Source organism: Hemibagrus wyckioides, linkage group LG02 (genome assembly GCF_019097595.1).
Source record: "Hemibagrus wyckioides isolate EC202008001 linkage group LG02, SWU_Hwy_1.0, whole genome shotgun sequence".
Lineage (NCBI taxonomy): Eukaryota > Metazoa > Chordata > Actinopteri > Siluriformes > Bagridae > Hemibagrus > Hemibagrus wyckioides.
In genome coordinates, this window is record NC_080711.1 from 2962409 (window position 1) to 2967368 (window position 4960).

A 4960-nucleotide genomic window follows, 5' to 3' on the forward strand; every position below is an offset into this window, starting at 1 on the left:
ACAGGCACTGAGCTCCCTGTGTTACTGTATTCATTGATAAAGACTTCAAATCACTCTTGTATGTTGCTCTGGAGAAGAGCGTCTGCCAAATGCCAGAAATGTAAATGTAAATTTATGACAGCATGAGTCTTTATTAAAAAAAACTCAAAACAGATCTCCACGTTCTTTTCACCAACCATGCTGATGATGTGTTTTCACTTCAAAGTTTCATCGACCCACAACACAACACCAGGCCTGGTTTTAATAAAACTTGGACTTCTCAGGAAGAACGTCTTAACTGTAATGCTTCCAGAGATGCTTTTTAATGTTAAGTTAGTATTTATCCCTGAGCAAGCCTGAGGTGACGCTGGTGAGGAAAACCTCCCTGAGATGATCTGAGGAAGAAACCTTGAGGCTCAGAAGGGAACCTCATCTTCATTTGGGTGACACTGGACTAATAAATAATGTAAATATATCTAGAATTCTACAGCGTTGTAGAAATGCGACTGATAGAAAACGATCTAGAGATTTTGACACGATGCTACAGATGCAAGTTAGGATGGAAAAAATGAGGCCAGTCGTTCCGAGTCAGTCTGAGCCGTCATAATTTATATTTATTTCAAAAACGTTTGACTTGAGCCATTGATTTCTTCACTAGAAAAATCCCAGCCAAGGCAAGTCAAGAACATAATACATGGCCCGAGAATACTACAGTCCGGAGTGAGCCATTTGATGCGCAGCCCGGTATAATGGGCTGAGAAATGACGATGATAAAATAAAAGAATGTGGATAAGTGTGTCTCGCGACAACAGCAGGAGTCTGACTAAGCCAGTCGCGGGAAAAAAAACACCCCACTTTTTCACGATTCCCCTGGAGTGTTTCTCATTTCAGAAAGGGCAGAGGAGATAATTGGAGCGATCAGGCGCACAGAAGGGCCGTGTAGTTTTGAATTAGATTGCTTCGCCGTTCAGCTTTTACGAGGCTGGATGATAGTTTGGAGCGACAGGGCTGACAGCGTGACATGTGGCTTGGTGTGTCAAAGAGAGAAAAAATGTGCCGTAAGCTTTCGCTGTACACCTCTGAGCTCGATCCTTAACGGCTTCACACCAGTGTGTTTTTCATATGAAATAATGGCTTCAGCATACTATGTAGTTTCCAGTAGAGCGCAATTTAGGATTCGGCCCCAGTAATAAAGATATATTCCACTGGGAGAGAGAGTGTGTGTGTGTGTGTGTGTGTGTGTGTGGGATAGGAGGCATTGAAGATCTCCGGTGGCGTTTCCATTTCCATTTCCAGCACCTCATGGCACTTTAATGATTATGACTACAAGCTCAGTAAAACAAATACTGACTGCTGTTAGTCCAAATATCTGACATCTCCATCTCCATCTCTCTCTCTCTCTCTCTCACTCTGTCTCTCTGAGAACACATATGAAATAACCTATTAACACGCACAAACGTTTTATCGCCAAAAAGTTAATAAAAGTTAAGAGGTGTTAGTCTGCAGTCTTTAACTCTTTTATCCAGAACACTGGGATGGAAATGGAATTCTGAGACGTTTTCGTTCAGTGTAAAGTACTGAGTGATGTTCAGGCTGTGAGTCTGATCAAAAACGAGTCTGTTGGCTTTCAGTGTGTGTTTTAGACGTGTGTTTTTCCCTGTTTGAACCTTATACTGAATTTTACTGGTTGAAGATCAAATTTCATCTGCTTTTTAGATGATCACCACCTTGTTTATCTAAGTCTGAACCTCATGGCAGAAGCAACCATATTTTGGCCTGAAACATGGTTGTTTAGGTGGCTCAAGTGGTTAAGGATGGGTTGTTGATCAGAGGATTGGGGTTCAATCCCCATTACTGTGCAATTGAGCAAGGTTCTTAACCCTCTCTGCTCCAGGGAACTGTATCATAGCTGCCTCTGCGCTCTGACCACAACTTCCTCAGCTGGGATATGTGAAGAAAAGAATTGCACTGTGCGTTAATGTATATATAACGGATAATAAAGGATTATCGTCCTCAGTTCTTCAAACATCTCTGCTGAATTTGCACCTACATGACTTCAACCTGCCTAAGTTTTCCCACAGATTCAAGATACTGGTGCTTGCCTACAAAGCACCATCAAGGGCCTAACAGTGGCAGTACTGGGGTTAACAACCCAGAGCCTTAACCACTTGAGCTACCACTGTCCCCAGAAAGAGTTGGCACAACCATTCTACACCAACATACAAGCCAGGCACTGCTGGGATTTGAACCCAGGATCTCCTGTTTACTAGACAGGCGCTTTGACAGGCAATGAGCGCCCTGTGTTACTGTATTCATTGATAAAGACTTCAACGCACTCTTGTATGTTGCTCTGGAGAAGAACGTCTGCCAAATGCCAGAAATGTAAATGTAAATTTATGACAGCATGAATCTTTATTAAAAAAAACTCAAAACAGATCTCCACGTTCTTTTCACCAACCATGCTGATGATGTGCTTCGACAGAAAAAGTTTTACTTTTAATAAAACCAGGCCTGAATAAAATAAGATGCACTCAGAGCGTCTCAGAGAGCAGAAATGGGTTTGATATCAACATTTACTTGGGGAAAAATATCCTGGGACTTCTCTATGAATATATCACCCTTAGTAGGCTAAAAACAAAACAGAAATACTCCTGAAACACGATAAATTCTTAAAGTCCTGAGTGTCTGCTTTCATATGAGCTTCATATTAACCACCACTGTGATATGAGACATGACGAAGACACTCAATCATCAACAAAACAGGAGGAAAGTCCAGTTTTCTGGTCTCTGGGGAAAATAAGAAGAAATCTACATTTGGCAGACACCCTTCATTTTATACAAAGGAGCTGCTGAGAGTTGAAGACCTTACTCAGGGGCCCAGCAGTAGGGTTGGACCTGGGATTCAAACTCAGAACCTTCTGATCAGCTTCCCAAAGTCTTAACCACGAAACTGCCAGATCCCCACAAGCTGTCAATGTCTAAGAGCTACAAAAAACGTTTCAGCTTTATCTGTGACTGATACAAAAAGCTGACACTGGAGACTCCTTTACAATCCCCCACAAAAGTCTTTGTGTAGCTCGTTACTACAGAAATGATGGATTGATTTGCATAATAAAGAAATCTACAATTCCTGATCGGTTTTTATTTTCCACATAAGGCTAGTAAGGTGTCTGCTGTGATGCATGAAAAAATCCAAACCAGAAAAGAAAAAGTCAGATAGTAAAATTTGTTTACACAAAGCAAGGCGTGACTTGAGGCGAGACATCCTGTCACCCAGCTAAGACTAACTGCACTGATTACGAACAACGCTGCAGGAACGTTTCAGCTCCAGGCAAAAGGAATTATAAATGAAATAATAAAGACAGAAATCTCCAGGTTTCTCTTTTTCTGTCTTTGGGCAGATCAGTTTTCTTTAAAAAAAAAAAAAGTATTTTATTCTTTATCCATCCATTACATATTAAAAGTGTAGGAAGGAAAAAAAAAAAGATCAGATGTTCAGTCACATTCTTCACAGTGAAAATCAGACGACGTGACGAATAACATGCTTTTATTTCCGATTAGTTCAGGAACTGAAAGACTAACTCCCTCGAGATCGATCAGAATGTCAGTCTGGTTATAAATTCCGACCGTAATCCATTATTCATCTGTCATTTTTAACCTGTCTTTGTTTTTTCATGGCTTTGGTTTGAAGTCTCAGTCACAGGAGCCCGATTCCATCAACAAGTCCTCGGATCCTTGAGACCCTCCAAACCTCCTTCTCACCTTACGGAATAAACAAGGTGATAAAAATCGACGTGCCGGACACTCTGGGGGATCTCCAGCTAAGGGTTCGGTCGTGACGATCTCTCTGCCTACTGCGAGGCTGTGAACCTGTAAGCCTGATCTATTTTAGTGCGTCACTAATAACTACAGGAAAATCCATAAATGCGCTAGCTCCAGGCTAACTTTTTAAGATTGACAACGCAATGACACACGGCACCTTTTTTACATCGAATTGATAGGCGGAGTCAAAAATATACAAGCTTCCTGTCCTAGCGTGATCGCTATAGACTAAATAGCATGCATTTTTGGGGAATATATAACAGCCGCTTTTTTGTTTTCATTAACCATCAGCTTGTGTACTTTGGCAGCTTTGTGTTTAGCCTAAAACAGATGCAGAAGGGAAGCCTAGAGGCTCGATATACATCACTACGCGGTAGTCTGGTTTCTGTCTACTGCTTTACAAATTATTCTCGGCTCAAATTAGAACTCGACCTCAGCACGAGACCCTGATTCATTTGGTCGGTGTCGCCGTATGACATCTGGCTGCTCGTGAACATGAAATGAGCGTGAGATGGAATGAACCTGCACTGCACAGCACTGGGGTGAGAAAGCTTGTGCTTCTTGTGCTAACTAATACGTTAGCACTTAATTACAGATTGTTCACATTAGAATCAGAACCAGCTTTACTGCCAAGTACTGAGGGTTTTACACTTACAAGGAATTTGGCTTGGTGTAATATAAACATAAACATATAAAGTGAAAATATAGATAAATACACACCGATCAGGTATAGCATTATGACCACCTGTTTAATATTGTGTTGGTCCACATTTTGCTGCCAAAACAGCCCTGACCCATCGAGGCATGGTATATCCCTGAAGGTGTGCTGTGGTATCTGGCACCAAGATGTTAGCAGCAGATCCTTTAAGTCCTCTAAGTTGTATACATGGATATGTACAGGAATTAAAGGATACTTTTGATAGACACTGACCACTGCAGACCAGGAACATCCCACAAGAGCTGCAGTTTTGGAGATGCTCTGATCCAGTGATCTAGCCATCACAATTCGTCCCTTGGTCAAACTCGCTCAAATCCTTACACTTGTCCATTTTTCCTGCTTCTAACATCAACTTTGAGGACAAAATGTTGACTTGCTGCCTAATATATCCCACCCACTAACAGGTGCCATGATGAGGAGATACTCAGTCTTATTCACTTA